We start from the raw sequence: 12943 nt of genomic DNA, 5'->3' as shown, positions 1-12943 counted from the left end.
CTCACAGAGATCCACCTGGCTCTGCCTCCCGAGTGCTGGGATTAAAGGCGTGCGCCCGGCTGCCCACCCACCCACCGCCTGGGGGGAGGCCTATTATTATGCAAAAGAGAAGTCTTACACACTTTAATGACTGAAGGCAGACACTAGAGACCCCCAAGGGAGGCAACTGGAGGCAACTGTCCTTGTCAAAAGAGTAAAACACCTATCTTTTGTGTACCACAAGTACATGTGTTCAGTAGACCTCCTACTTTTGCCAAGTCCGAACCTTAATCCCCAAGAGATAGAGACAGAGACGTGAAAAGCGGGATTCTCTTGAGCAACTGCCCTGGCTCTGGACCAGAGAGCCCCATAGACTGGAAGAAGAGCGAGGGGTGAAGATGAGTGGAACCAGCCTCTAGTCTTCAAGGCCCTTCTCTGTACCACTCCACTGTCGTTCACTCCGCTTTCTTCATCTGTCTTGATAATGGGCACTGGCGTGTGGGAGCCTGGGAGGAGGCAGACCCTGGAGCTGAGGGGCGGCCCCTGTCCTGCACCTGCCTGTCCTCGATCCTCCTGCCAAGAGCTCCTTCACCTGTCCCCACATCCTCAGCTTCCAGGGACCAAGCCAAACTCCACTCCCAGCTAATAACATGGCCATGAGTCCCACAGGTCATTCCCCAGAAGTAATTTAGCTCTAGTAGATTCCTAGAAGGTGGCCTTACTCATTAAGGGGTGGAAATTCTGTGCTGGCTAGTTTTATGTCAACCGGACACAAGCTATAGTCATCAGGGAGGAGGGAGCCTCAACTGAGAAAAATGCCTTCATAAGATGGTTATGGTCAAGCCTGTAGGGCCTTTTCTTAATTAGTGATTGGTGTGGGAGGGCCCAGCCCATTGTGGGTGGGGCCACCCCTAGGCTGGTGGTCCTGGGTTCTGTAAGAAAGCAGACTGAACAAGTCATGGGTAGCAAGCCAGTAAGCAGCTCCCTTTCATGGCCTCTGCATCAGCTCCTGCCTCCAGGTTCCTGCCCTGCTCAGTTCCTGCCCACACTGTTTTTGATGATGAACTGTTATATGGAACTGTGAGTGAAATAAACACTTTCCTCTTCAAGTTGTTTTTGGTCACAGTGTTTCATCACATCAGTAGCAACCCTAAGACAATCCTAATGTTGACCTCTGGCCTCTGTGTATGCACACATCTTTGCATATGTGCATGTGCATGTGCACACACACACACACACACAATTGTGTGGAAGGGGAGAGAAAGGAGATGAGGCCACTTGTCCAACACTGTTCATGTAAATTAAAAACACAAATATGTTAGTATATGCACAAATATGATAGTAATGTGGTGCTATATTGTGTACCCTAATAAAATTTACATGAAGATCAGAGGACAGAACAAGCCACTAGATTAAACATAGATGCCAGGCAGTGGTGGCACATGTCTTTAATCCTAGCACTCAGGAGGCAGAGATCTGTCTGGATTTCTGTGAGTTCAAAGCCACCCTGGACTACATAAGATTGACTCAGTCTAGGAGAGAAACAGAGCCAGGCAGTGGTGGCATATACCTTTAATCCCAGCACTTGAGATCTCATGCCTTTGCTTGGGAAGCACACATGCCTTTAATCCCAGGAAGTGATGGCTGGGCAGAGAAAGGTATATAAGGCAGGAGGAGACCGGAGCTAGAGGCTTTTTTAGGTTGAGTAGTTGGTGAGGTAAGAGGTGGTGGCTGTGGCTTGTTCTTTTGTCTCTCTGATCTTTCAGCATTTGCTTCAATATCTGGTACCAGTTTTTTTTTTTTTTAATAAAGACCTATTAGAAATTCGTGTTACATGATAGTGTTTCATGGTAGACAAAATAGAATCTTGGGGCTGGAGAGGCTTCAGTGGTTAAGAGCATTTGCTGCTCTGGCAGAGAACCCAGAATTTGTTCCCAGCACCCATATGGCAGCTCACAGCGTTCTGTAACTCCTGTTCCAGGAGATCAAATGCCTTCTTCCGGCCTCGGTGGGCTCCTTCACTCATGTAGTTCACATAAACTCATGCAGGCTCACACACATATACATAAATAAAAAGAATAAATAAATAAATCCTTTTTTTTTAAAAAAAAAAAAGATTATGTGTGGACCTGGGAGGACTGGGAAGTGATTGGGGTGCATTTTATTTTATTTTTTTTTTGGTTTTTCGAGACAGGGTTTCTCTGTGTAGCTTTGCGCCTTTCCTGGAACTCACTTGGTAGCCCAGGCTGGCCTCGAACTCACAGAGATCCGCCGGCCTCTGCCTCCCGAGTGCTGGGATTAAAGGCGTGCGCCACCACCGCCCGGCTGGGGTGCATTTTATGAAATCCCCAAATAACAATGAGAATATTATGTTGGGAAAAAAGATTATGTGTATGGTAGAAAATTGGTAAAACAGAAAATGTAAAGAAGAGGTAAAAACTACCCATGATCTTAACAAGCTCAGATAATCACTGTTGTGATTATAATATGTTTCCTTCTTACCCTATCTGTAGGCACATATATGCTTACATGTAGCAAAATTGTGATTTTTTTTGTATATACTTTTATGTTTTTTCTGTTTTGTTTCTATGTAACTTACTTAAAAAGTTAACACTGTAACAGAATTATATCTTTTCCTTAGGATGTCAGTAGTAGCAATTGTATTAGGGATGTACGTTAATTTACTTAGTTATTTCCCTATTGTTAGACCTGAAACAGTATCCAGGGTCCTGCTATTAGAAACAGTGCTGTTGCTAGGCAGTGGCGGCCCACGCCTTTAATCCTAGCACTCAAGAGGCAGAGGTAGGCAGATCTCTGTGAGTTCGTGGCCAGCTTGGTCCACAAAGAGAGCTCCAGGACAGGCACCACAACTACACAGAGAAACCCTGCCTTGAAAACCAAAAACCAAAAATCACCCCCCCAAAAAAAACCAAAAGAAGAAGAAGAAGAAGAAGAAGAAGAAGAAGAAGAAGAAGAAGAAGAAGAAGAAGAAGAAGAAGAAAGAAAAAGAAAAAAGAGACAGTGCTGTCATTAATATTCTTGTACACATATTTTTTTCTTGCAGAGCTGCTTTTTGGCATCCAGTTAACATCTAAAGGATTAATGGAGTATGAACTTTGATGCATACCTGTAATGCCAGGATTCTGGAAAAGGCAAGAAGGTCATGAGTTTGGAGAAAATCTGGGCTACATAGTGACCTCCCATCTTTAAAAAGTATGCAATTTAAAGCAGTTCCTGGTGGCTGTTGTAAAATGGTAAATTTACATTGTACCATTTAAAACTCTGCCAGTCATGATAGAAACACTCAATTCACCACACACTGTTGACTACTAATGAAAGGTGGTGGTGGGATTGTGGGTGAGTAGGAACCACCTGCCAATTCAACAGGTAAAAATGGTGTGGGCCTTTTGTTTGTTTGTTTTTAAACAGGGTCTCACTGTGCATCCCAGGCTAGCCTTGAATTCTCTATATAGCCGAGGCTGGCCTTGAACTCCTGCTCCTCTTAGTATCTCGCAGGCATGCACCCCCGTGCCTAGGTTAATAATGTTAAATCCTTTGGTTCATTTGTTTAAAGTATTCGTTTTCACTTTATAGTGTGTGTGTGTGAGTATGTGTGTGTGTGTGCGTGTGTGTGTGTGTGTGTGTGTGTGTGTGTGTGTGTGTGTGTGTGTGTAGGTCAGAGGGCAAGTCTGTGGAGTCAGTTTTCTCTTGCCACATTTATGTGGGTTCTGGGGATCGAACTCGGTTGGGAAGGCTTCACGGCAAGCCCTTTTTGCCTGCTGAGCCACCTCACTGGCTGTTTTTGAGAGCACACTGGCTTCTACTCATGATCCTCCTGCCTCTGTCTCTGGACCATGGTCATAATGTTGGCTCTAGCTAGATTCTTGTAATGAGTATGGACAACCCTGTCTAGTGTCTAGCCTTTGATTTTTGTCTTTGTCTCCATTTCTTACCTTCTCTCTACATCACTACCACAGACACTCAGCCTCTGGTTACCCTTCCAGCATTCCATGCCCAGAAGCCAGAATGTGTCTCTCTTGAAAGATTTTTCTTTTATGTGTATGTGTGTGCCTGCTTGTCTGTATGTGTGCTGTGTGTGTTCAGAGCCTGTTAAGGCCAGAAGGGGTGTAGGATCCCTTGGAACTGGAGTTAGTAAGTTAGTCAATTGTCGTTTGAGCTGGGTGCTGGGAACTGAACCCAGAACCTCCTGTACAAGAGCAGTAAGTTCTCTTAACTGCTGAGCCATCTCTCCAGCCCCCAGAATGCTTGTTATTGTTATTATTGTTGTTGTTTGCCTGTCCTTAAACTCCTGCTTCTACCACTCGATTGCTGGGATTATAGGTATGTCCCACCATGTCTAGCACAATGATTTTTTACTCTATCTATCTATCTATCTATCTATCTATCTATCTATCTATCTATCTATCTATCCAACTATCAATCATCTATCTATCTATCTACCTACCTATCTATCATCTATCTATCCAACTATCAATCATCTATCTATCATCTATCAATTATCTATCTACCTATCTACCTATTGACTGATTATGTTCACACATGAGAGTCAGAGGACCACCTTCAGGAGGCGGTTCTCTTCTTCTGCCATGAGGGATGGAATTCAGGTTGTCAGGCCTGATGGCAGGCATTTTTTTTTTTTTTTTTTTTTTGGTTTTTCGAGACAGGGTTCTCTGTGTAGCTTGGCGCCTTGGCGCCTTTCCTGGGACTCACTTGGTAGCCCAGGCTGGCCTCAAACTCACAGAGATCCGCCTGCCTCTGCCTCCCGAGTGCTGGGATTAAAGGCGCGCGCCACCACCACCTGGCTGATAGCAGGCATTTTTATCTGCTGAGCCATTTTCCTGGGCCCTCAGAATGATTAAAACAATAACAACAGCAGCAACAACAAACAAACCATAAATCAACTCATATAATTCCTATCCAAGTTTTCCTGTTGCAACTGAGATAGAAGTCAGTTGCTTATGGTGCCTGCCAGTCTCACTTATGCAGGAGGAATAAATGGTTGCAACGGTTAATTTGAAGTCTTCTTGAGTAAGCTAGGGCATGAGAGCTGGTAATACATTAACTTCTAGGTATGTCTGTAAGGTTGAATCTAGCAGAGACCTGCATTGAATTCAGACACTGAGTCAAGAAGATTGCCCTTGAGGCTGGGAAGATGGCTCAGCAGTTAAGAGCACTTACTGCTCTTCCAGAGGACCTGGGTTCGATTCCCAGAACCCACATGGCAGCTCACAATTGTCTGCAACCATCTGTAACTCCATGCCCTCTTCTGACCTCCTCAAGCAAAACACCCATAGTAGTAGTAGTATAGTAGTAGGAGGAGGAGGAGGAGGAGAGGGGGAAGAGAGATTGCCCTCACTAATGGGTGTGGGCAGTCTGATTCTTTGAGGGGACCAACACAATGCAAAGGTAGAAGAAGGGTGACCCTGCTCTCATTCTGGGGCATCCATCCTTTCATATTCTTGGACATCAGAGCTTCTCACTCATTGGCCACTAGGCAGTGGGATGCAAGAAAGTAGAAACAATGTGTGTAGACAAGTCTCTGGAAACACTGTGGTGCAAAGACCAAAGAAATATGTGGAAGCTTGCTGAGTGTTTCTCCTCATCCCTGGGAATTCCCTGTTAACTAAAAAAAGATTTATTTATTTTTATTTTATGTATATGAGTGTTCTGCCTGCAATGTATGTATGTTGTGTATAGTACATTCCTGCCTAGTGTCTGTGGGGCCAGAAGAGGGTCCTCCCTGGAACTGGAGTAACATCTGGGTGCTGGGAACCAAACCTGGGTCCTCTGGAAGAGCAGCCAGTCCTCTTAACAGCTAAATCACCCGTCTCTCTACCTTCTTTCCTATTGACCTTTAAAACTGTTTTTAGATGTATTTACTTTATTTTACATATGTGTGTTTTGCTTGCATGTATGGATGTGTGCCTGCAGAGGCCAGAAGTAGGCTTGGATCCACTGGACCTGAAGTGACTGACAGTTGAGAACCATCGTATGGGTGCTGGGAATCGAACTTGGGCCCTTTGCTATAAGAAGCTCTCTTAACCACTGAGCCATCTCTCCAGCCCCCAGCCCTCCCTCTTTTTTGAAACAGAGTCTCACTGTGTATATTATTTATGAGTTTCAGAAAATTATTTCAAAAAATTTAAAAATCATATGGAGGGCTGGATTGATGGCTTAGCAGTTAAGAGCACTGACTGCTTTTCCAGAGGACCTGGGTTCGATTCCTAGCACCATATGGCAGTTCACAGCAGTCTGTAACTCCAGTCCTAGGGGATCCAATGCCCTCTCCTGGCCTCCTCGAGCCATGAATGCACATAGTATACAGACACACATGCAGACTGTCTTAGATTTTTCCCCACTGCTGCGACAAAGCGCCACGATCAAGGCAGCTTATAGAATAAAACTCTTTTTTATTTCTATTTTTGGCCGGACGGTGGTGGCGCACGCCTTTAATTCCAGCACTCGGGAGGCAGAGGCAGGCGGATCTCTGTGAGTTTGAGGCCAGCCTGGTCTACAGCGCGAGATCCAGGAAAGGCGCAAAGCTACACAGAGAAACCCTGTCTCGAAAAACCAAAAAAAAAAAAAAAAAAAAAAAAATCTATTTCTATTTTTGGATTTTTGAGACTAGGTTTCTCTTGTGTACAATTTCAGAGGATGAGTCCATGACCACCATGGTGGGAAGTGTGGCAGCAGGCATGGTGCTGGAGAAGTAGCTGAGAGCTCACATGCTGAGACAACAACCAGTGGGGGAGGGCTAACTGGGAAAGCTATGGACCTTTGAAACCTCAAAGCCCACCCCCAGTGACATATCTCCTCCAACAAGGCCACACCTCCTGATCCTTCCCAGACAGTTCCACCAACTGGGGACCAAGCATTCAAATATATGAATGAGCCTATAGAGGCCATTCTCATTCAAACTAACACACAGGCAAAATAGTCATATGCATAAAATAAAATTATATTGCTGTTTTAATGAGGATAGTATTAAAATATTAATCAAATTTGAAAGAATTAATGACCTTATAAAATATTGAAGTGCTCTATTCAGAAACAAGAGTTGTTTCTCCATTTATCAAGTTCTCCCTCTCTCTCTTTGGGGACACAGGGTATATTAGTCAGGGTTCTCTAGAGGAACAGAACTTATAGAATGAATATATATATATATATATATATATATATATATGATTTATTAGAATGCTTTACAGGCTCTGGTCCAACAATGGCTGTCTACTAACAGAAGTTCTAAGAATCCAGTAGTTGTTCAGCCCACAGCTGGTCTTCTGTATATGCTGGAATCCTGAAGAATAGGCTCTAATGCCAGTGAAGGAATGGACTTGCTCTTGAGCAAAGCAGGCAAACAGCAAGCATCCTTCTTCCATGTCCTTTATACAGGCTGGCTGCCAGCAGGAGGTGTGGCCCAGATTAAAGGTGGATCTGCCCAGATTAAAGGTGGATCTTCCCACCTCAAAAATCTGGATTAGAAGTGGGTCTTCCCACTTCAAATGATTTGAGTAAGAAAAAAAAATCCCTCACAGGTGTGTCCAGCCTCTTGGGTTTTAGTTAATTCCAGATGTTGTCAAGTTGACAACCAATTATAGCCATCACACAGGGTCTCTCTGTGCAGTCCTGGTTGATCTGGGACTCGCTATGTAGACCAGGCTGGCCTTGAACTCACAGAGATTCACCTACCTCTCCTTTCTAAGTGCTGAGATTAAAGGCGTGTGTGCACACCTTTAATCCCAGCACTGGGATTAAACAAACAAACAAACAAAAAAAACTGGAAGCCATATTATATATGCAGAGGATCTGATGCACACACATGCAGGCCCTATGCATGCTGCCTCAGTCTCTGTGAGTTCATATGAGCTTTGATCGTGTTGATTGAGATGGCCTTGTTTTCTTGGTGTCCTCCATCCTCTCTGGCTCTTATATTTTCTGCCTCCTCTTCTGAAGGATTCCCTGAGTCCTAAGGGGAGGAGGGATTTGATAGAAACATCACATTTAGTGCTGAGTGTTCCAAAGTGTCTCACCCTCTGCATAATGTCTGGCTGAGGGTCTCTGTGTTTGTTCCCATCTGCTTCAGGAGGAAGCTTCTCTGATGATGGTTGAGCAAGATACTGATCTATTAGTACAGCAGACTGTCATTTGAAGTCATTTTATTGCTATGTTTTTTGTTGTTTTTCAGCACAGCAGTATTTGATTTTAGCCAAGGTCCCTGGGCTATATAGTGTCAGGTTCTTGGTCACCCAAGCAGTTTTGGGTATGGGTTCCATCTTGTGGAGCAGGCCTTAAGTCCTATACATTGGTTGGTTACTCCCATAGCTTTGTGCCATCTTTACCTCAGCATAGCCTGTGGCTGGATTGGCATTTATGTTTCTCTTTTGGTAGCATGCAGAGTACCTTCCTGTGTTAAACATGCTAGCACATAGCAGGGAAGGCTGTCTGTAGGCACCAGCTTGACTTCTCCATGTTCAATGAGGTGTGTAGGTGTTGTCTCCAACAACAGGACTTCGCCGTCAGTCTGTGGAGAGCAACCAATAGTCTTGGCAAAAGCCTGGGTTGTTTGGGGATTTTTGTCTAACAACTCAATTAGATATAACTCACTGCAGGTACTAGAAGCTTCATTTGCTGACAAGAGATGGCCAGCTGGGGCTCTTTATCCCCCATTATTTGCCAATTTCATTTAGCTCGCCTTCATAGATGTTTATAGTTTAGGAAGCTTCTACTGTATTAGATTTCCAAAACAGCCCTTCAATGGCCCTTAGTGTTAGCTGTCTCTGTCCCTACGTCCTCCCTCGTCCCCTCTCCCCTCCCCCTCCCCACTTGATCCTCCCATTACAGTCCCCACCCTGTCTGTCTATAACTGTCTTTTCTATTTCCCTTTTCTATTGGGATCTATCTGTTTCATCTAGTCCCGTACTCTGTATCTAGCCTCTGTGGTTCTATGGATTATAACTTGGTTATCATTGACTTAACAGCTAATATCAACATACACAAGTGAATACATGCCATATTTGTCTTGCTGAGTCTGGGATCCTGTTATGGAGTTTGAGGCCACTGGGAAAGACCACCAGACTAAATTTATATTATAATTAGCCAAATTTATTAGGAATGCTAGCAGAGCCACAGTCTCTAACCCAAATCAGAGATGTGCTGTCCAGAGCCAGGTGAAGGAAGGGTTTTTTGTTTGTTTGTTTGTTTGTTTGTTTTTTCGAGACAGGGTTTCTCTCTGGAGCTTTGCGCCTTTCCTGGAACTCACTCTGTAGACCAGGCTGGCCTCGAACTCACAGAGATCCGCCTGGCTCTGCCTCCCGAGTGCTGGGATTAAAGGCGTGCGCCACCACCACCCGGCTGAAGGAAGGTTTTTAAAAGAGGAAGCCATAAGAGCTATTCTGCTCTGCCAAGATTACATGACCTCAAAATAGTCCTTGAATGTCTGCATAAGCAAGTTAAAGAAGCCCAAACCAGCAGTTAGTCATATAATAACAAGCAGGTGGTTATGGCTGCACATTTTTGGTAAGGGTCGAGGAGTCAAGGCTGCTGGGAACTTATCTTCCAGGAACTTAAGTCAGAGACAAATAGCTCTTGGGTACCAAGATGGATGCCTAGCACAAAATAGTTTCTTTAGCTAGCATAATACCTAACTCAGGATGATTTTTTTCTAGTTCCCTACATTTACCTGTGAATTTCATTTTTTCCCCACACTTACGTTTATTAAAATCTGGCAAACAAACAAAACCTGTACAAAAACTATCCCCCAATGCCTTATCACTTGAAACAGTAATCTTTTTTTTTTTTTTTTTTTTTTTTTTTTTTGGTTTTTCGAGACAGGGTTTCTCTGTGTAGCTTTGTGCCTTTCCTGGAACTCACTTGGTAGCCCAGGCTGGCCTCGAACTCACAGAGATCCGCCTGGCTCTGCCTCCCGAGTGCTGGGATTAAAGGCGTGCGCCACCACCGCCCGGCCCGAAACAGTAATCTTGAAAGACATTATTGCCTAGGACCCTCTCCTCCTCTGCCACGACCACATCTTCTTTCTCTACCTTGGCCTCTTCCTGCAACAGTTCCCCTTTTCTTCGATTTTACCTTAGGTTCAGCATCTACAAGTCATGATTCTAGAGGTAAGCTGTCTAGTAGAAAAAAGTATCGAATGTTTTTTCCTCAAACATTCAGTGTTTCCAGCTGTATAGGTTCTCTGTTCTCCAGGGTCATTTTCACAGCTTTAAGATGTGCATTCATGCTAACATCCACAGCTGGGATTGTTCCGTGGACTTGTGCTCCATTCTTCAATTCAGTGGTTACAGTTTCATGACTCAGTTTCATCAAAAATCTTATGAGCTTCATCCTAGTGGTGCATCTGGTCCAACTGGACACCGATTTCTTCCTTCTTTCCTTCCTTCCTTCCATCCTTCCTTCCTTCCTTCCTTCCTTCCTCCCTCCCTCCCTCCCTCCCTCCCTCCCTTCCTTTCCTTTTCTTTCTTTCTTTCTTTTTGTTTTTTTTGTTTGTTTTTCAAGACAGGGTTTCTCCGTGTAGCTTTGCACCTTTCCTGGATCTCGCTCTGTAGACCAGGCTGGCCTTGAACTCACAGAGATCGTCCTGGCTCTGCCTCCTGAGTGCTGGGATTAAAGGCGTGCGCCACCACCACCCAGCTTGATTTCATTTTTTTAATGGCTGAGTAATACTCCGTTTTGTATATATACCACATTTTCTTTATCCATTCTTCTGTTGAGAGACATTTGGCTGTTTCTAATTTCTGGCTATTATGAATAGAGCAGCAGTGAACATGTTTGAGCAAGTGTCTCTGTTGGTAGGACGAAGTGTCCTTTGGGAATATGCCCAAGAGTGGTATAGCTGAATCTTGAGGTAGATCTAATCTCATCTTCCTAAGGAACTACCACACTGATTTCCACAGTGACTATATAAGTTTGCATTCCCAACAGCAAAGAATGAGTGTTCTCCTCACTCCACATCCTCGAAAGCGTGAGCTGTCACTTGGTTTTTTTTGATCTTAGTCATTCTGACTGGTGTAAGATGAAATCTCAAAGTAGTTTTGATTTGCATTTCCCTGATGGTTAAGGATGTTGAACATTTAAATGTTTCTCAGTCTTTTGAATTTCCTCATTTAAGAAGTCTTTGTTTGGACCCGTGCTCCGTTTTTAAAACGAGTTACCTGTTTTCTTGATATCTAGTTTCTTGAGTTCTTTATATCTTCTGGATATTAGTCTTCCATTGGATGTGTAGTTGGTAAAAATCTTTTCCCATTGTGTAGGCTGCGCTTTGTTCAAATGATGGTGCCCTCTGCCATGCACAAGCTTCTCAGTTTCGAGAGGTGCCATTTATTAATTGTTGATCTTAGTGCCTGTGCTAATGGTGTTCTGTTCAGAAAGTCTTTTTCTGTGCCAATGAGTTCAAGGCTATTCCCCACTTTCTCTTCTATTAGGTTCATTGTATCTGGTTTTATGTTGAGGTCTTTGATCCATTTGAAGTTGAGTTTTGTTCAGGGTGATAAGTATAGATCTTCTTAGATTCTTCTACATGTAGCCATCTAGTTTGACCAGATGTTGAAGATGCTGTCTTTTTGCCACTGTGTATGTATGACTTCTTTATCAAAAAATTAGTGGCCAGGTGGTGGTGGTGCATGCCTTTAATCCCAGCACTAGGGAGGCAGAGCCAGACGGATCTACAGAGCGAGCTCCAGGACAGGCACCAAAACTACACAGAGAAACCCTGCCTCGAAAAACAAACAGACAAACAAACAAACAAAAAAATTAGGTGTCCACAAGCATGTGAATTTATGTCTTGGTTTCCAATTCAATTCCATTGATCTACATGTCTGTTTTTGTGACAATACCATGCTATTTTTATTACTATTGCTCCGTAGTACAACTTGAAATCAATGATACCTCCTGCAGTTACTTTATTATTCAGGATTGTTTTAGCTATCCTGGGTTTTTGTGTTTCCATATGAGGCTGAAAATTGTCCTTTCAAGATCTGTGAAGTATTGAATTGGAGTTCTGATGGGGATTGCATTGAATCTGCAGATCTCTTTTGGTGGGACGGCCATTTTTACTCTGTTAGTCCTGCCGTCTGTGAACATGGGAGATCTTTCCATCTTCTGATATCTTTGTCAATTTTTCTTCAGCATATTCAAGTTTCTATTATACAAGTCTTTCACTTGCTTGGTTAGAGTTACCCCAAGGTGTTTTATGTTATTTGAGGCTATGGTGAAGTGTGTTGCTTCCCTGGTTTTGTTCTCAGTCTGTTTGTCATTTGTATCTAGGAAGGCTCTGATTTTTATGAGTTAGTTTTATATCCAGCTACCTTGCTGGAAGTGTTTATCAGCTGTAAGAGTTTCCCAGTGGGATTTCTAGGGTCCCCTATGTGTACTATCATATCATATACAGATAAAGATACTTTGACTTCTTCCTTTCCAATTTGTACCCCCTTGATCTCTGTCAGTTGCCTCGTTGCTCTAGCTAAGGTTTCAAGTGCTATATTGAACAGGTATGGAAAGAATGGACAGTCTTATCTTTCTCCTGATTTTAGTGGAATTCTTTGAGTTTCTATTTAAGTTGATGTTGGCTATAGGCTTGCTGTAAACTGCCTTTATTATGATGAGGTATGTCTCTTGTATCCCTACTCTCTCTGGGACTTTATCATGAAGATTTGTCAAAGGCCTTTTCTGTATCTAATAGGATGGCCTTGTGGTTTTTGTCTTTCAGCTGGTTTATATGGTGGATTACATGTATCAACTTATGTATGTTGAACCATGCCTGGATCTCTGGGATGAAGTCTACTTGATCATGGTAGATGAACTATTTGATGTGTTTTTGGATTTGGTTTCTAATTATTTTATTGAGAATTTTTGCATCTATGCTCATAAGGGAAATTGATCTTTAATTCTTTTTCTTTGATGGGTTTTTTATGATAGGGTTTGAGTATTA

The 12943-nt window shown here is 43.3% G+C and overlaps 1 pseudogene; it reads right to left on the bottom strand.

Annotated features, from left to right (window-relative positions):
- Window positions 1–9987: 9987 nt before the first annotated feature.
- On the bottom strand, window positions 9988–10341 carry LOC128098402 (small nuclear ribonucleoprotein Sm D1-like; annotated as a pseudogene).
- Between the last annotated feature and the right edge of the window lie 2602 nt (window positions 10342–12943).

The sequence above is a fragment of the Peromyscus californicus genome, unplaced genomic scaffold (genome assembly GCF_007827085.1).
Source record: "Peromyscus californicus insignis strain IS unplaced genomic scaffold, ASM782708v3 Scaffold_6__1_contigs__length_162567912, whole genome shotgun sequence".
Taxonomy (NCBI): Eukaryota; Metazoa; Chordata; class Mammalia; order Rodentia; family Cricetidae; genus Peromyscus; species Peromyscus californicus.
Note: the sequence above shows the minus strand (reverse complement) of the source record. Positions and strands in the feature narration are given on the sequence as shown.